This window comes from Scyliorhinus torazame, chromosome 23 (assembly GCF_047496885.1).
Source record: "Scyliorhinus torazame isolate Kashiwa2021f chromosome 23, sScyTor2.1, whole genome shotgun sequence".
Taxonomy (NCBI): Eukaryota; Metazoa; Chordata; class Chondrichthyes; order Carcharhiniformes; family Scyliorhinidae; genus Scyliorhinus; species Scyliorhinus torazame.
The window spans coordinates 4,627,290-4,649,536 of record NC_092729.1 but is presented as its reverse complement, the minus strand read 5'-3'; positions in this window follow the sequence as shown (position 1 = coordinate 4,649,536).

The following is a 22,247-nucleotide window of genomic DNA, read 5'->3' as shown; positions in this document are numbered from 1 at the left end:
CCCATCCTCAGCATCTCCACTCACCTCCTAATAACACAACCTGCAGAAACCCATTCTCGGCCTCTCCACTCACCTTCCAATAACACAACCTGCAGAAAACCATCCTCAGCATCTCCACTCACCTCCCAATAACACAACCTGCAGAAACCCATCCTCAACATCTCCACTCACCTCCCAATAACACAACCTGCAGAAACCCATCCTCAACATCTACACTCACCTCCCAATAACACAACCTGCAGAAACCCATCCTCATCATCTCCACTCACCTCCCAATAACACAACCTGCAGAAACCCATCCTCAACATCTCCACTCATCTCCCAATTACACAACCTGCAGAAACCCATCCTCAACATCTCCACTCACCTCCCAATAACACAACCTGCAGAAACACGTCCTCGGAATCGTCACTCATCTCCCAATAACACACCTGCAGAAACCCATCCTCAGCATCTCCACTCATCTCCCAATTACACAACCTGCAGAACCCCATTCTCAGCATATCTACTGACCTTCCAATGACACAACCTGCAGAAACCCATCCTCAGCATCGACACTCACCTTCCAATAACACAACCTGCAGAAACCCATCCTCAGCATCTCCACTCACCTTCCAATAACATAACCTGCAGAAACCCATCCTCAGCATCTTCACTCACCTCCGAATAACAACCTGCAGAAACACATCCTCAGCATCTCCACTCACCTCCGAATAACACAACCTGCAGAAACCCATCCTCAGCATCTCCACTCACCTCCCAATAACAAAACAGCAGAAACCCATCCTCAGCATCTTCACTCACCTTCCAATAACACAACCTGCAGAAACCCATCCTCAGCATCTCCACTCGCCTCCCAGTAACACAACCTGCAGAAACCCATCCTCAGCTTCTCCACTCACCTCCCAATAACACAGCCTGCAGAAACCCATCCTCATCATCTCCACTCAGCTACCAATAACACAACCTGCAGAAACACATCCTCAGCATCTTCACTCACCTTCCAATAACACAACCTGCAGAAACCCATCCTCAGCATCTGCGCTCACCTCCCAATGACACAACCTGCAGAAACCCAACCTCAGCATCTTCACTAACCTCCCAATAACACAACCTGCAGAAAACCTTCCTCAGCATCTTCCCTAACCTTCCAATAACACAATCTGCAGAAACCCATCCTCAGCATCTTCACCCACCTCCCAATAACACAACCTGCAGAAACCCATCCTCAGAATCTCCACTCACCTCCCAATAACACAACCTGCAGAAACCCATTATCAGCATCTTCACTCACCTCCCAATAACACAACCTGCAGAAACCAATTCTCAGCATTTCCACTCATCTCCCAATAACACAACCTGCAGAAACCCATTCTCAGCATCTTCACAAATCTTCCAATAACACAACCTGCAGAAACTCGTCCTCAGCATCTCCACTCACCTCCCAATAACACAACCAGCAGAAACCCATGCTCAGCATCTCCACTCACCTTCCAATAACACAACCTGCAGAAACCCATCCTCAGCATCTCCACTCACCTTCCAATAACGCAACCTGCAGAAACCCATCGTCAGCATCTCCACTCAGCTCCCAATAACACAACCTGCAGAAACCCATCCTCAGCATCTCCACTCACCTTCCAATAACACAACCTGCAGAAACCCATCGTCAGCATCTCCAATCACCTCCCAATAACACAACCTGCAGAAACCCATCCTCAGCATCTTCACTCACCTTCCAATAACACAACCTGCTGAAACCCGTCTTCAGCATCTCCACTCACCTCCCAATAACACCACCTGCAGAAACCCATCCTCAGCATCTCCACTCACCTCCCAATAACAGATCCTGCCGAAACCCATCCTCTGCATCTCCACGCACCTTCCAATAACACAACCTGCAGAAACCCATCCTCAGCATCTCCACTCACCTTCCAATAACGCAACCTGCAGAAACCCATCCTCAGCATCTCCACTCACCTTCCAATAACGCAACCTGCAGAAACCCATCGTCAGCATCTCCACTCACCTCCCAATAACACAACCTGCAGAAACCCATCGTCAGCATCTCCACTCACCTTCCAATAACACAACCTGCAGAAAACCATCCTCAGCATCTCCACTCACCTCCCAATAACAGATCCTGCAGAAACCCATCCTCAGCATCTCCACTCACTTCCCAATAACACAACCTGCAGAAACACATGCTCAGCATCTCCACTAACCTTCCAATAACACAATCTGCAGAAACCCATCCTCAGCATCTCCACTCACCTTCCAATAACACAACCTGCTGAAACCCATCCTCAGCATCTCCACTCACCTCCCAATAACACAACCTGCAGAAACCCATCCTCAGCATCTCCACTCACCTTCCAATAACACAACCTGCAGAAACCCATCCTCAGCATCTCCACTCGCCTCCCAATAACCCAACCTGCAGAACCCACCCTCAGAATCTTCACTATCCTACCAATCACAAAATCTGCAGAAAACCATCCTCAGCATCTTCCCTAACCTTCCATTAACACAACCTGCAGAAACCCATCCTCAGCATCTTCACTAATATTCGAATAACACAACCTGCAGAAACCCATCCTCAGCATCTCCACTCACCTTCCAATAACACAATCTGCAGAAACCCAACCTCAGCATCTCCACTAACCTCCCAATAACACAACCTGCAGAAACCCATCCTCAGCATCTCCACTCGCCTCCCAATAACACAACCTGCAGAACCCACCCTCAGAATCTTCACTATCCTACCAATCACAAAATCTGCAGAAAACCATCCTCAGCATGTTCCCTAACCTTCCAATAACACAACCTGCAGAAACCCATCCTCAGCATATTCTCTAATATCCCAATAACACAACCTGCAGAAACCCATCCTCAGCGTCTCCACTCACCTTCCAATAACACAACCTGCAGAAACCCATCCTCAGCATCTCCACTCACCTCCCAATAACACAATCTGCAGAAACCCATCCTCAGCTTCTTCACCCACCTCCCAATAACACAATCTGCATAAACCCATCCTGAGCATCTTCCCTAACCTTCCAGTAACACAATCTGCAGAAACCCAACCTCAGCATTTCCACTAAACTTCCAATAACACAACCTGCAGAAACCCATCCTCAGCACCTCCACTCACCTCCCAATAACACAATCTGCAGAAACCCATCCTCAGCATCTTCACCCACCTCCCAATAACACAATCTGCATAAACCCATCCTGAGCATCTCCACTCACCTCCCAATAACACAACCTGCAGAAACCCGTCCTCAGCATCTCCACTCACCTCCCAATAACACAACCTGCAGAAAGCCATCCTCAGCATCTCCACTCACCTTCCAATAACACAACCTGCAGAAACCCATCCTCAGCATCTCCACTCATCTCCCAATTACACAACCTGCAGAACCCCATTCTCACCATCTGTACTGACCTTCCAATGACACAACCTGCAGAAACCTATCCTCAGCATCTTCACTAACCTCGGAATAACACAACCAGCAGAAACACATCCCCAGCATCTCCACTCAGTTCCCAATAGCTCAACCGGCAGATACCCATTCTCAGACTCTCCACTGACCTCCCAATAACACAACCTGCAGAAACCCATCCTCAGCATCTTCACTCACTTTCCAATAACACAACCTGCAGAAACCCATCCTCAGCATCATCACTCACCTTCCAATAACACAACCTGCAGAAACCCATCCTCAGCATCTCCACTCATCTCCCAAAAACACAACCTGCAGAAACCCATCCTCAGCATCTGCACTCATCTCCCAATTACACAACCTGCAGAACCCCATTCTCAGCATCTCTACTGACCTTCCAATGACACAACCTGCAGAACCCCATCTCAACATCTCTACTAACCTCCCAATAACACAACCTGCAGAAACCCATCCTCAGCTTCTTCACTCACCTCCGAATAACACAATCTGCAGAAACACATCCACAGCATCTCCACTCACCTCCCAATAACACAACCTGCAGAAACCCATCCTCAGCATCTCCACTCACCTCCCAATAACACAACCTGCAGAAACCCATTCTCACCATCTCCACTCACCTCCCAATAACACAACCTGCAGAAACCCATCCTCAGCATCTCCACTCACCTTCCAATAACACAACCTGCAGAAACCCATCCTCAGCATCTCCACTCGCCTCCCAATAACCCAACCTGCAGAACCCACCCTCAGAATCTTCACTATCCTACCAATCACAAAATCTGCAGAAAACCATCCTCAGCATCTTCCCTAACCTTCCAATAACACAACCTGCAGAAACCCATCCTCAGCATCTTCACTAATATCCCAATAACACAACCTGCAGAAACCCATCCTCAGCATCTCCACTCACCTTCCAATAACACAATCTGCAGAAACCCAACCTCAGCATCTCCACTAACCTCCCAATAACACAACCTGCAGAAACCCATCCTCAGCATCTCCACTCGCCTCCCAATAACACAACCTGCAGAACCCACCCTCAGAATCTTCACTATCCTACCAATCACAAAATCTGGAGAAAACCATCCTCAGCATGTTCCCTAACCTTCCAATAACACAACCTGCAGAAACCCATCCTCAGCATCTTCACTAATATCCCAATAACACAACCTGCAGAAACCCATCCTCAGCGTCTCCACTCACCTTCCAATAACACAACCTGCAGAAACCCATCCTCAGCATCTCCACTCACCTCCCAATAACAAAACAGCAGAAACCCATCCTCAGCATCTTCACTCACCTTCCAATAACACAACCTGCAGAAACCCATCCTCAGCATCTCCACTCGCCTCCCAGTAACACAACCTGCAGAAACCCATCCTCAGCTTCTCCACTCACCTCCCAATAACACAGCCTGCAGAAACCCATCCTCATCATCTCCACTCAGCTACCAATAACACAACCTGCAGAAACACATCCTCAGCATCTTCACTCACCTTCCAATAACACAACCTGCAGAAACCCATCCTCAGCATCTGCGCTCACCTCCCAATGACACAACCTGCAGAAACCCAACCTCAGCATCTTCACTAACCTCCCAATAACACAACCTGCAGAAAACCTTCCTCAGCATCTTCCCTAACCTTCCAATAACACAATCTGCAGAAACCCATCCTCAGCATCTTCACCCACCTCCCAATAACACAACCTGCAGAAACCCATCCTCAGAATCTCCACTCACCTCCCAATAACACAACCTGCAGAAACCCATTATCAGCATCTTCACTCACCTCCCAATAACACAACCTGCAGAAACCAATTCTCAGCATTTCCACTCATCTCCCAATAACACAACCTGCAGAAACCCATTCTCAGCATCTTCACAAATCTTCCAATAACACAACCTGCAGAAACTCGTCCTCAGCATCTCCACTCACCTCCCAATAACACAACCAGCAGAAACCCATGCTCAGCATCTCCACTCACCTTCCAATAACACAACCTGCAGAAACCCATCCTCAGCATCTCCACTCACCTTCCAATAACGCAACCTGCAGAAACCCATCGTCAGCATCTCCACTCAGCTCCCAATAACACAACCTGCAGAAACCCATCCTCAGCATCTCCACTCACCTTCCAATAACACAACCTGCAGAAACCCATCGTCAGCATCTCCAATCACCTCCCAATAACACAACCTGCAGAAACCCATCCTCAGCATCTTCACTCACCTTCCAATAACACAACCTGCTGAAACCCGTCTTCAGCATCTCCACTCACCTCCCAATAACACCACCTGCAGAAACCCATCCTCAGCATCTCCACTCACCTCCCAATAACAGATCCTGCCGAAACCCATCCTCTGCATCTCCACGCACCTTCCAATAACACAACCTGCAGAAACCCATCCTCAGCATCTCCACTCACCTTCCAATAACGCAACCTGCAGAAACCCATCCTCAGCATCTCCACTCACCTTCCAATAACGCAACCTGCAGAAACCCATCGTCAGCATCTCCACTCACCTCCCAATAACACAACCTGCAGAAACCCATCGTCAGCATCTCCACTCACCTTCCAATAACACAACCTGCAGAAAACCATCCTCAGCATCTCCACTCACCTCCCAATAACAGATCCTGCAGAAACCCATCCTCAGCATCTCCACTCACTTCCCAATAACACAACCTGCAGAAACACATGCTCAGCATCTCCACTAACCTTCCAATAACACAATCTGCAGAAACCCATCCTCAGCATCTCCACTCACCTTCCAATAACACAACCTGCTGAAACCCATCCTCAGCATCTCCACTCACCTCCCAATAACACAACCTGCAGAAACCCATCCTCAGCATCTCCACTCACCTTCCAATAACACAACCTGCAGAAACCCATCCTCAGCATCTCCACTCGCCTCCCAATAACCCAACCTGCAGAACCCACCCTCAGAATCTTCACTATCCTACCAATCACAAAATCTGCAGAAAACCATCCTCAGCATCTTCCCTAACCTTCCATTAACACAACCTGCAGAAACCCATCCTCAGCATCTTCACTAATATTCGAATAACACAACCTGCAGAAACCCATCCTCAGCATCTCCACTCACCTTCCAATAACACAATCTGCAGAAACCCAACCTCAGCATCTCCACTAACCTCCCAATAACACAACCTGCAGAAACCCATCCTCAGCATCTCCACTCGCCTCCCAATAACACAACCTGCAGAACCCACCCTCAGAATCTTCACTATCCTACCAATCACAAAATCTGCAGAAAACCATCCTCAGCATGTTCCCTAACCTTCCAATAACACAACCTGCAGAAACCCATCCTCAGCATATTCTCTAATATCCCAATAACACAACCTGCAGAAACCCATCCTCAGCGTCTCCACTCACCTTCCAATAACACAACCTGCAGAAACCCATCCTCAGCATCTCCACTCACCTCCCAATAACACAATCTGCAGAAACCCATCCTCAGCTTCTTCACCCACCTCCCAATAACACAATCTGCATAAACCCATCCTGAGCATCTTCCCTAACCTTCCAGTAACACAATCTGCAGAAACCCAACCTCAGCATCTCCACTAAACTTCCAATAACACAACCTGCAGAAACCCATCCTCAGCACCTCCACTCACCTCCCAATAACACAATCTGCAGAAACCCATCCTCAGCATCTTCACCCACCTCCCAATAACACAATCTGCATAAACCCATCCTGAGCATCTCCACTCACCTCCCAATAACACAACCTGCAGAAACCCGTCCTCAGCATCTCCACTCACCTCCCAATAACACAACCTGCAGAAAGCCATCCTCAGCATCTCCACTCACCTTCCAATAACACAACCTGCAGAAACCCATCCTCAGCATCTCCACTCATCTCCCAATTACACAACCTGCAGAACCCCATTCTCACCATCTGTACTGACCTTCCAATGACACAACCTGCAGAAACCTATCCTCAGCATCTTCACTCACCTCGGAATAACACAACCAGCAGAAACACATCCCCAGCATCTCCACTCAGTTCCCAATAGCTCAACCGGCAGATACCCATTCTCAGACTCTCCACTGACCTCCCAATAACACAACCTGCAGAAACCCATCCTCAGCATCTTCACTCACTTTCCAATAACACAACCTGCAGAAACCCATCCTCAGCATCATCACTCACCTTCCAATAACACAACCTGCAGAAACCCATCCTCAGCATCTCCACTCATCTCCCAAAAACACAACCTGCAGAAACCCATCCTCAGCATCTGCACTCATCTCCCAATTACACAACCTGCAGAACCCCATTCTCAGCATCTCTACTGACCTTCCAATGACACAACCTGCAGAACCCCATCTCAACATCTCTACTAACCTCCCAATAACACAACCTGCAGAAACCCATCCTCAGCTTCTTCACTCACCTCCGAATAACACAATCTGCAGAAACACATCCACAGCATCTCCACTCACCTCCCAATAACACAACCTGCAGAAACCCATCCTCAGCATCTCCACTCACCTCCCAATAACACAACCTGCAGAAACCCATTCTCACCATCTCCACTCACCTCCCAATAACACAACCTGCAGAAACCCATCCTCAGCATCTCCACTCACCTTCCAATAACACAACCTGCAGAAACCCATCCTCAGCATCTCCACTCGCCTCCCAATAACCCAACCTGCAGAACCCACCCTCAGAATCTTCACTATCCTACCAATCACAAAATCTGCAGAAAACCATCCTCAGCATCTTCCCTAACCTTCCAATAACACAACCTGCAGAAACCCATCCTCAGCATCTTCACTAATATCCCAATAACACAACCTGCAGAAACCCATCCTCAGCATCTCCACTCACCTTCCAATAACACAATCTGCAGAAACCCAACCTCAGCATCTCCACTAACCTCCCAATAACACAACCTGCAGAAACCCATCCTCAGCATCTCCACTCGCCTCCCAATAACACAACCTGCAGAACCCACCCTCAGAATCTTCACTATCCTACCAATCACAAAATCTGGAGAAAACCATCCTCAGCATGTTCCCTAACCTTCCAATAACACAACCTGCAGAAACCCATCCTCAGCATCTTCACTAATATCCCAATAACACAACCTGCAGAAACCCATCCTCAGCGTCTCCACTCACCTTCCAATAACACAACCTGCAGAAACCCATCCTCAGCATCTCCACTCACCTCCCAATAACACAATCTGCAGAAACCCATCCTCAGCTTCTTCACCCACCTCCCAATAACACAATCTGCATAAACCCATCCTGAGCATCTTCCCTAACCTTCCAGTAACACAATCTGCAGAAACCCAACCTCAGCATCTCCACTAACCTTCCAATAACACAACCTGCAGAAACCCATCCTCAGCACCTCCACTCACCTCCCAATAACACAATCTGCAGAAACCCATCCTCAGCATCTTCACCCACCTCCCAATAACACAATCTGCATAAACCCATCCTGAGCATCTCCACTCACCTCCCAATAACACAACCTGCAGAAACCCATTCTCAGCATTTCCACTCATCTCCCAATAACACAACCTGCAGAAACCCATCCTCAGCATCTTCACAAATCTTCCAATAACACAACCTGCAGAAACCCGTCCTCAGCATCTCCACTCACCTCCCAATAACACAACCTGCAGAAAGCCATCCTCAGCATCTCCACTCACCTTCCAATAACACAACCTGCAGAAACCCATCCTCAGCATCTCCACTCATCTCCCAATTACACAACCTGCAGAACCCCATTCTCACCATCTGTACTGACCTTCCAATGACACAACCTGCAGAAACCCATCCTCAGCATCTTCACTCACCTCGGAATAACACAACCAGCAGAAACACATCCCCAGCATCTCCACTCAGTTCCCAATAGCTCAACCGGCAGATACCCATTCTCAGACTCTCCACTGACCTCCCAATAACACAACCTGCAGAAACCCATCCTCAGCATCTTCACTCACTTTCCAATAACACAACCTGCAGAAACCCATCCTCAGCATCTTCACTCACCTTCCAATAACACAACCTGCAGAAACCCATCCTCAGCATCTCCACTCATCTCCCAAAAACACAACCTGCAGAAACCCATCCTCAGCATCTGCACTCATCTCCCAATTACACAACCTGCAGAACCCCATTCTCAGCATCTCTACTGACCTTCCAATGACACAACCTGCAGAACCCCATCTCAACATCTCTACTAACCTCCCAATAACACAACCTGCAGAAACCCATCCTCAGCTTCTTCACTCACCTCCGAATAACACAATCTGCAGAAACACATCCACAGCATCTCCACTCACCTCCCAATAACACAACCTGCAGAAACCCATCCTCAGCATCTCCACTCACCTCCCAATAACACAACCTGCAGAAACCCATTCTCACCATCTCCACTCACCTCCCAATAACACAACCTGCAGAAACCCAACCTCAGCATCTCCACTCACCTTCCAATAACACAACCTGCAGAAACCCATCTTCAGCATCTCCACTAACCTCCCAATAACACAACCTGCAGAAACCCATCCTCAGCATCTCCACTCGCCTCCCAATAACACAACCTGCAGAACCCACCCTCAGAATCTTCACTATCCTACCAATCACAAAATCTGCAGAAAACCATCCTCAGCATGTTCCCTAACCTTCCAATAACACAACCTGCAGAAACCCATCCTCAGCATCTTCACTAATATCCCAATAACACAACCTGCAGAAACCCATCCTCAGCATCTCCACTCACCTTCCAATAACACAATCTGCAGAAACCCAACCTCAGCATCTCCACTAACCTCCCAATAACACAACCTGCAGAAACCCATCCTCAGCATCTCCACTCGCCTCCCAATAACACAACCTGCAGAACCCACCCTCAGAATCTTCACTATCCTACCAATCACAAAATCTGCAGAAAACCATCCTCAGCATGTTCCCTAACCTTCCAATAACACAACCTGCAGAAACCCATCCTCAGCATCTTCACTAATATCCCAATAACACAACCTGCAGAAACCCATCCTCAGCGTCTCCACTCACCTTCCAATAACACAACCTGCAGAAACCCATCCTCAGCATCTCCACTCACCTCCCAATAACACAATCTGCAGAAACCCATCCTCGGCTTCTTCACCCACCTCCCAATAACACAATCTGCATAAACCCATCCTGAGCATCTTCCCTAACCTTCCAGTAACACAATCTGCAGAAACCCAACCTCAGCATCTCCACTAACCTTCCAATAACACAACCTGCAGAAACCCATCCTCAGCACCTCCACTCACCTCCCAATAACACAATCTGCAGAAACCCATCCTCAGCATCTTCACCCACCTCCCAATAACACAATCTGCATAAACCCATCCTGAGCATCTCCACTCACCTCCCAATAACACAACCTGCAGAAACCCATTCTCAGCATTTCCACTCATCTCCCAATAACACAACCTGCAGAAACCCATCCTCAGCATCTTCACAAATCTTCCAATAACACAACCTGCAGAAACCCGTCCTCAGCATCTCCACTCACCTCCCAATAACACAACCTGCAGAAAGCCATCCTCAGCATCTCCACTCACCTTCCAATAACACAACCTGCAGAAACCCATCCTCAGCATCTCCACTCATCTCCCAATTACACAACCTGCAGAACCCCATTCTCACCATCTGTACTGACCTTCCAATGACACAACCTGCAGAAACCCATCCTCAGCATCTTCACTAACCTCGGAATAACACAACCAGCAGAAACACATCCCCAGCATCTCCACTCAGTTCCCAATAGCTCAACCGGCAGATACCCATTCTCAGACTCTCCACTGACCTCCCAATAACACAACCTGCAGAAACCCATCCTCAGCATCTTCACTCACTTTCCAATAACACAACCTGCAGAAACCCATCCTCAGCATCTTCACTCACCTTCCAATAACACAACCTGCAGAAACCCATCCTCAGCATCTCCACTCATCTCCCAAAAACACAACCTGCAGAAACCCATCCTCAGCATCTGCACTCATCTCCCAATTACACAACCTGCAGAACCCCATTCTCAGCATCTCTACTGACCTTCCAATGACACAACCTGCAGAACCCCATCTCAACATCTCTACTAACCCCCCAATAACACAACCTGCAGAAACCCATCCTCAGCATCTTCACTCACCTCCGAATAACACAATCTGCAGAAACACATCCACAGCATCTCCACTCACCTCCCAATAACACAACCTGCAGAAACCCATCCTCAGCATCTCCACTCACCTCCCAATAACACAACCTGCAGAAACCCATTCTCATCATCTCCACTCACCTCCCAATAACACAACCTGCAGAAACCCATCCTCAGCATCTCCACTCACCTCCCAATAACGCAATCTGCAGAAACCCATCCTCAGCATCTCCACTCACCTCCCAATAACACAACCTGCAGAAACCCATCCTCAGCATCTCCACTCACCTCCCAATAACACAACCTGCAGAAACCCATTCTCAGCATCTTTCAAAACCTCCCAATAACACAACCTGCATAAATCCATCCTCAGCATCTTCCCTAACCTCCCAATAACACAACCTGCAGAAAGCCATTCTCAGAATCGTCACTCATCTCCCAATAACACAACCTGCAGAAACCCATCCTCAGCATCTCCACTCATCTCCCAATTACACAACCTGCAGAACCCCATTCTCAGCATCTCTACTGACCTTCCAATGACACAACCTGCAGAAACCCATCCCCAGCATGTTCACTCATCTTCCAATAACACAACCTGCAGAAACCCATCCTCAGCATCTCCACTCACCTCCCAATAACACAACCTACAGAAGCCCATCCTCAGCATCTCCACTCAGCTTCCAATAACACAACCTGCAGAAAGCCATCGTCAGCATCTCCACTCACCTCCCAATAACACAACCTACAGAAGCCCATCCTCGGCATCTCCACTCACCTTCCAATAACACAACCTGCAGAAACCCATCCTCAGCATCTTCACTAACCTTCCAACAACACACCCTGCAGAAACCCATCCTCAGCATCTCCACTCATCTCCCAATAACACAACCTGCAGAACCCACCCTCAGAATCTTCACTAACCTCCCAATAACACAACCTGCAGAAACCCATCCTCAGCATCTTCACTAACCTTCCAAGAACACAACCTGCAGAAACCCATCCTCAACATCTCCACTCACCTTCCAATAACACAACCTGCAGAAAACAATCCTCAGCATCTTCACTAACCTCTCAATAACACAACGTGCAGGAACCCATTCTCAGCATCTTCACTCACATTCCAATAACACAACCTACAGAAATCCATCCTCAGCATCTTCCCTCACCTCCCAAGAACACAACCTGCAGAAACGCATCCTCAGCATCTTCACTCACCTCCCAATAACACAACCTGCAGAAACACATCCTCAGAATCGTCACTCATCTCCCAATAACACAACCTGCAGAAACCCATCCTCAGCAACTCCACTCATCCCCCAATTACACAACCTGCAGAAACCCATTCTCAGCATCTCTACTGACCTTCCAATGACACAACCTGCAGAAACCCATCCTCAGCATCTTCACTCACCACCGAATCACACAACCTGCAGAAACACATCCTCAGCATCTCCACTCAGCTCCCAATAGCACAACCGGCAGAAACCCATTCTCAGAATCTCCACTGACCTCCCAATAACACAACCTGCAGAAACACATCCTCAGAATCGTCACTCATCTCCCAATAACACAACCTGCAGAAACCCATCCTCAGCATCTTCACTCACCTTCCAATAACACAACCTGCAGAAACCCATCCTCAGCATCTCCGCTCACCTCCCAATAACACAACCTGCAGAAACCCAACCTCAGCATCTTCACTAACCTCCCAATAACACAACATGCAGAAAATCTTCCTCAGCATCTTCCCTAACCTTCCAATAACACAATCTGCAGAAACCCATCCTCAGCATCTTCACCCACCTCCCAATAACACAACCTGCAGAAACCCATCCTCAGCATCTCCACTCATCTCCCAATAACACAACCTGCAGAAACCCATTCTCAGCATCTTCACTCACCTCCCAATAACACAATCTGCAGAAACCAATTCTCAGCATTTCCACTCATCTCCCAATAACACAACCTGCAGAAACCCATCCTCAGCATCTCACAAATCTTCCAATAACACACCCTGCAGAAACTCGTCCTCAGCATCTCCACTCACCTCCCAATAACACAACCTGCAGAAACCCATCCTCAGCATCTCCACTCACCTCCCAATAACAGATCCAGCCGAAACCCATCATCAGCATCTCCACTCACCTTCCAATAACACAACCTGCAGAAACCCATCCTCAGCATCTCCACTCACCTTCCAATAACGCAACCTGCAGAAACGCATCGTCAGCATCTCCAATCACCTCCCAACAACACAACCTGCAGAAACCCATCCTCAGCATCTTCACTCACCTTCCAATAACACAACCTGCTGAACCCCGTCATCAGCATCTCCACTCACCTCCCAATAACACAAGCTGCAGAAACCCATCCTCAGCATCTCCACTCACCTCCCAATAACTGATCCTGCCGAAACCCATCCTCAGCATCTCCACGCACCTTCCAATAACACAACCTGCAGAAACCCATCCTCAGCATCTCCACTCACCTTCCAATAACGCAACCTGTAGAAACCCACCCTCAGCATCTCCACTCACCTTCCAATAACACAATCTGCAGAAATCCATCGTCAGCATCTCCACTCACCTCCCAATAACACAACCTGCAGAAAGCCATCCTCGGCATCTCCACTCACCTTCCAATAACACAACCTGCAGAAAACCATCCTCAGCATCTCCACTCACCTCCCAATAACACAACCTGCAGCAGAAACCCATCCTCAACATCTCCACTCACCTCCCAATAACACAACCTGCAGAAAACCATCCTCAGCATCTCCACTCACCTCCCAATAACACAACCTGCAGGAACCCATTCTCAGAATCTCCCCTCCCCTCCCAATAACACAACCTGCAGAAACCCATTTTCAGCATCTCCACTCACCTGCAAATAACACAACCTGCAGAAACCCATTCTCAGCATCTTCACAAATCTTTCAATAACACAACCTGCAGAAACCCGTCCTCAGCATCTCCACTCACCTCCCAATAACACAACCTGCAGAAACCCATCCTCAGCATCTCCACTAACCTCCCAATAACAGATCCTGCCGAAACCCATCCTCAGCATCTCCACTCACCTTCCAATAACACAACCTGCAGAGACCCATCCTCAGCATCTCCACTCACCTCCCAATAACACAACCTGCAGAAACCCATCCTCAGCATCTCCACTCACCTCCTAATAACACAACCTGCAGAAACCCATTCTCGGCCTCTCCACTCACCTTCCAATAACACAACCTGCAGAAAACCATCCTCAGCATCTCCACTCACCTCCCAATAACACAACCTGCAGAAACCCATCCTCAACATCTCCACTCACCTCCCAATAACACAACCTGCAGAAACCCATCCTCAGCATCTCCACTCACCTCCCAATAACACAACGTGTAGAAACCCATCCTCAGCAACTTCACTAACCTCCCAATAACATAACCTGCAGAAACCCATCCTCAGCATCTTCACTCACCTCCGAATAACAACCTGCAGAAACCCATCCTCAGCATCTCCACTCACCTCCGAATAACACAACCTGCAGAAACCCATCCTCAGCATCTCCACTCACCTCCCAATAACAAAACAGCAGAAACCCCTCCTCAGCATCTTCACTCACCTTCCAATAACACAACCTGCAGAAACCCATCCTCAGCATCTCCACTCGCCTCCCAATAACACAACCTGCAGAAACCCATCCTCAGCTTCTCCACTCACCTCCCAATAACACAGCCTGCAGAAACCCATCCTCATCATCTCCACTCAGCTACCAATAACACAACCTGCAGAAACACATCCTCAGCATCTTCACTCACCTTCCAATAACACAACCTGCAGAAACCCATCCTCAGCATCTCCGCTCACCTCCCAATGACTCAACCTGCAGAAACCCAACCTCAGCATCTTCACTAACCTCCCAATAACACAACCTGCAGAAAACCTTCCTCAGCATATTCCCTAACCTTCCAATAACACAATCTGCAGAAACCCATCCTCAGCATCTTCACCCACCTCCCAATAACACAACCTGCAGAAACCCATCCTCAGAATCTCCACTCACCTCCCAATAACACAACCTGCAGAAACCCATTATCAGCATCTTCACTCACCTCCCAATAACACAACCTGCAGAACCCAATTCTCAGCATTTCCACTCATCTCCCAATAACACAACCTGCAGAAACCCATTCTCAGCATCTTCACAAATCTTCCAATAACACAACCTGCAGAAACTCGTCCTCAGCATCTCCACTCACCTCCCAATAACACAACCAGCAGAAACCCATGCTCAGCATCTCCACTCACCTCCCAATAACACAACCTGCAGAAACCCATCCTCAGCATCTCCACTCACCTTCCAATAACGCAACCTGCAGAAACCCATCCTCAGCATCTCCACTCACCTCCTAATAACACAACCTGCAGAAACCCATTCTCGGCCTCTCCACTCACCTTCCAATAACACAACCTGCAGAAAACCATCCTCAGCATCTCCACTCACCTCCCAATAACACAACCTGCAGAAACCCATCCTCAACATCTCCACTCACCTCCCAATAACACAACCTGCAGAAACCCATCCTCAGCATCTCCACTCACCTCCCAATAACACAACGTGTAGAAACCCATCCTCAGCAACTTCACTAACCTCCCAATAACATAACCTGCAGAAACCCATCCTCAGCATCTTCACTCACCTCCGAATAACAACCTGCAGAAACCCATCCTCAGCATCTCCACTCACCTCCGAATAACACAACCTGCAGAAACCCATCCTCAGCATCTCCACTCACCTCCCAATAACAAAACAGCAGAAACCCCTCCTCAGCATCTTCACTCACCTTCCAATAACACAACCTGCAGAAACCCATCCTCAGCATCTCCACTCGCCTCCCAATAACACAACCTGCAGAAACCCATCCTCAGCTTCTCCACTCACCTCCCAATAACACAGCCTGCAGAAACCCATCCTCATCATCTCCACTCAGCTACCAATAACACAACCTGCAGAAACACATCCTCAGCATCTTCACTCACCTTCCAATAACACAACCTGCAGAAACCCATCCTCAGCATCTCCGCTCACCTCCCAATGACTCAACCTGCAGAAACCCAACCTCAGCATCTTCACTAACCTCCCAATAACACAACCTGCAGAAAACCTTCCTCAGCATATTCCCTAACCTTCCAATAACACAATCTGCAGAAACCCATCCTCAGCATCTTCACCCACCTCCCAATAACACAACCTGCAGAAACCCATCCTCAGAATCTCCACTCACCTCCCAATAACACAACCTGCAGAAACCCATTATCAGCATCTTCACTCACCTCCCAATAACACAACCTGCAGAACCCAATTCTCAGCATTTCCACTCATCTCCCAATAACACAACCTGCAGAAACCCATTCTCAGCATCTTCACAAATCTTCCAATAACACAACCTGCAGAAACTCGTCCTCAGCATCTCCACTCACCTCCCAATAACACAACCAGCAGAAACCCATGCTCAGCATCTCCACTCACCTCCCAATAACACAACCTGCAGAAACCCATCCTCAGCATCTCCACTCACCTTCCAATAACGCAACCTGCAGAAACCCATCGTCAGCATCTCCACTCACCTCCCAATAACTCAACCTGCAGAAACCCATCCTCAGCATCTCCACTCAACTTCCAATAACACAACCTGCAGAAACCCATCCTCAGCATCTCCATCACCTCCCAATAACACAACCTGCAGAAACCCATCCTCAGAATCTTCACTCACCTTCCAATAACACAACCTGCTGAAACCCGTCTTCAGCATCTCCACTCACCTCCCAATAACACCACCTGCAGAAACCCATCCTCAGCATCTCCACTCACCTCCCAATAACAGATCCTGCCGAAACCCATCCTCTGCATCTCCACGCACCTTCCAATAACACAACCTGCAGAAACCCATCCTCAGCATCTCCACTCACCTCCCAATAACACAACCTGCAGAAACCCATCCTCAGCATCTGCACTCACCTTCCAATAACACAACCTGCAGAAAACCATCCTCAGCATCTCCACTCACCTCCCAATAACACAACCTGCAGCAATAAACCCATCCTCAACATCTCCACTCACCTCCCAATAACACAACCTGCAGAAAACCATCCTCAGCATCTCCACTCACCTCCCAATAACACAACCTGCAAGAACCCATTCTCAGCATCTCCACTCCCCTCCCAATAACACAACCTGCAGAAACCCATTTTCAGCATCTCCACTCACCTCCCAATAACACAACCTGCAGAAACCCATCCTCAGCATCTTCACAAATCTTCCAATAACACAACCTGCAGAAACCCGTCCTCAGCATCTCCACTCACCTCCCAATAACACAACCTGCAGAAACCCATCCTCAGCATCTCCACTAACCTCCCAATAACAGATCCAGCCGAAACCCATCCTCAGCATCTCCACTCACCTTCCAATAACACAACCTGCAGAAACCCATCCTCAGCATCTCCACTCACCTTCCAATAACGCAACCTGCAGAAACCCATCGTCAGCATCTCCCCTCACCTCCCAATAACACAACCTGCAGAAACCCATCCTCAGCATCTCCACTCACCTCCTAATAACACAACCTGCAGAAACCCATTCTCGGCATCTCCACTCACCTTCCAATAACACAACCTGCAGAAAACCATCCTCAGCATCTCCACTCACCTCCCAATAACACAACCTGCAAGAACCCATTCTCAGCATCTCCACTCCCCTCCCAATAACACAACCTGCAGAAACCCATTTTCAGCATCTCCACTCACCTCCCAATAACACAACCTGCAGAAACCCATCCTCAGCATCTTCACAAATCTTCCAATAACACAACCTGCAGAAACCCGTCCTCAGCATCTCCACTCACCTCCCAATAACACAACCTGCAGAAACCCATCCTCAGCATCTCCACTAACCTCCCAATAACAGATCCAGCCGAAACCCATCCTCAGCATCTCCACTCACCTTCCAATAACACAACCTGCAGAAACCCATCCTCAGCATCTCCACTCACCTTCCAATAACGCAACCTGCAGAAACCCATCGTCAGCATCTCCCCTCACCTCCCAATAACACAACCTGCAGAAACCCATCCTCAGCATCTCCACTCACCTCCTAATAACACAACCTGCAGAAACCCATTCTCGGCATCTCCACTCACCTTCCAATAACACAACCTGCAGAAAACCATCCTCAGCATCTCCACTCACCTCCCAATAACACAACCTGCAGAAACCCATCCTCAACATCTCCACTCACCTCCCAATAACAAAACCTGCTGAAACCCATCCTCAGCATCTCCACTCACCTCCCAATAACACAACCTGCAGAAACCCATCCTCAGCAACTTCACTAACCTCCCAATAACACAACGTGCAGGAACCCATTCTCAGCATCTTCACTCACATTCCAATAACACAACCTACAATATTCCATCCTCAGCATCTTCCCTCACCTCCCAAGAACGCAACCTGCAGAAACGCATCCTCAGCATCTTCACTCACCTCCCAATAACACAACCTGCAGAAACATATCCTCAGAATCGTCACTCATCTCCCAATAACACACCTGCAGAAACCCATCCTCAGCATATCCACTCATCTCCCAATTACACAACCTGCAGAACCCCATTTTCAGCATCTCTACTGACCTTCCAATGACACAACCTGCAGAAACCCATCCTCAGCATCGTCACTCACCTTCCAATAACACAACCTGCAGAAACCCATCCTCAGCATCTCCACTCACCTTCCAATAACATAACCTGCAGAAACCCATCCTCAGCATCTTCACTCACCTCCGAATAACACAACCTGCAGAAACCCATCCTCAGCATCTCCACTCACCTCCGAATAACACAACCTGCAGAAACCCATCCTCAGCATCTCCACTCACCTCCCAATAACAAAACAGCAGAAACCCATCCTCAGCATCTTCACTCACCTTCCAATAACGCAACCTGCAGAAAACCATACTCAGCATCTCCACTCGCCTCCCAATAACACAACCTGCAGAAAACCATACTCAGCATCTCCCCTCACCTCCCAATAACACAACCTGCAGAAACCCATCCTCAGCATCTTCCCTAACCTTCCAATAACACAACCTGCAGAAACCCATCCTCAGCATCTCCACTCACCTTCCAATAACACAACCTGCAGAAACCCATCCTCAGCATTTCCACTCATCTCCCAATAACACAACCTGCAGAAACCCATCCACAGCATCTTCTCAAATCTTCCAATAACACAACCTGCAGAAACCCGTCCTCAGCATCTCCACGCACCTCCCAATAACACAACCTGCCGAAACCCATCCTCAGCATCTCCACTCACCTTCCAATAACACAACCTGCAGGAAACCATTCTCAGCATCTTCACTCACATTCCAATAACACAACCTGCAGAAAACAATCCTCAGCAACTTCACTAACCTCCCAATAACACAACGTGCAGGAAACCATTCTCAGCATCTTCACTCACATTCCAATAACACAACCTACAGAAATCCATCCTCAGCATCTTCCCTCACCTCCCAAGAACACAACCTGCAGAAACCCATCCTCTGCATCTCCACTCATCTCCCAATTACACAACCTGCAGAACCCCATTCTCAGCATCTCTACTGACCTTACAATGACACCACCTGCAGAAACCCATTCTCAGCATCTTCCCTCACCTCCCAAGAACACAACCTGCAGAAACTCATCCTCTGAATCGTCACTCATCTCCCAATAACACAACCTGCAGAAACCCATCCTCAGCTCCTCCAGTCATCTCCCAATTACACAACCTGCAGAACCCCATTCTCAGCATCTCTCCTGACCTTACAATGACACAACCTACAGAAATCCATCCTCAGCATCTTCCCTCACCTCCCAAGAACACAACCTGCAGAAACTCATCCTCTGAATCGTCACTCATCTCCCAATAACACAACCTGCAGAAACCCATCCTCAGCTCCTCCAGTCATCTCCCAATTACACAACCTGCAGAACCCCATTCTCAGCATCTCTACTGACCTTACAATGACACAACCTGCAGAAACCCATCCGCAGCATCTTCACTCACCTTCGAATAACACAACCTGCAGAAACAAATCCCCAGCATCTCCACTCAGCTCCCAATAACACAACCGGCAGAAACCCATTCTCAGAATCTCCACTGATCTCCCAATAACACAACCTGCAGAAACCCATCCTCAGCATCTTCACTCACCTTCCAATAACACAACCTGCAGAAACCCATCCTCAGCATCTCCACTCACCTTCCAATAACACAACCTGCAGAAACCCATCGTCAGCATCTCCACTCACCTCCCAATAAGACAACCTGCAGAAACCCATCCTCAGCATCTTCACTCACCTCCCAATAACACAACCTGCAGAAACCCATCCTCAGCATCTCCACGCACATCCCAATAACACAACCTGCTGAAACCCATCCTCAGCATCTCCACTCAACTCCCAATAACACAACCTGCAGAAACCCATCCTCAGCATCTCCACTCACCTCCTAATAACACAACCTGCAGAAACCCATTCTCGGCATCATCTCCACTCACCTTCCAATAACACAAGCTGCAGAAAACCATCCTCAGCATCTCCACTCACCTCCCAATAACACAACCTGCAGAAACCCATCCTCAACATCTCCACTCACCTCCCAATAACACAACCTGCAGAAGACAATCCTCTGCAACTTCACTAACCTCCCAATAACACAACGTGCAGGAACCCATTCTCAGCATCTTGACTCACATTCCAATAACACAACCTACAGAAATCCATCCTCAGCATCTTCCCTCACCTCCCAAGAACACAACCTGCAGAAACGCATCCTCAGCATCTTCACTCACCTCCCAATAACACAACCTGCAGAAACACATCCTCAGAATCGTCACTCATCTCCCAATAACACAACCTGCAGAAACCCATCCTCAGCATCTCCACTCACCTTCCAATAACACAACGTGCAGAACCCCATGCTCAGAATCTCCACTGACCTCCCAATAACACAACCTGCAGAAACCCATCCTCAGCATCTCCACTCACCTCCCAATCACACAACCTGCAGAAACCCATCCTCAGCATCTCCACTCACCTCCCAATAACGCAACCTGCAGAAACCCATCCTCGGCATCTCCACTCACCTTCCAATAACACAACCTGCAGAAACCCATCCTCAGCAACTCCACTCGCCTCCCAATAACACAACCTGCAGAACCCACCCTCAGAATCTTCACTATCCTACCAATCACAAAATCTGCAGAAAACCATCCTCAGCATCTTCCCTAACCTTCCAATAACACAACCTGCAGAAACCAATCCTCAGCATCTTCACTAATATCCCAATAACACAACCTGCAGAAACCCTTCCTCAGCGTCTCAACTCACCCCCCAAGAACACAATCTGCAGAAACCCAACCTCAGCATCTCCACTAACCTTCCAAAAACACAACCTGCAGAAACCCATCCTCAGCATCTTCCCTAACCTTCCAATAACACAATCTGCAGAAACCCATCCTCATCATCTTCACCC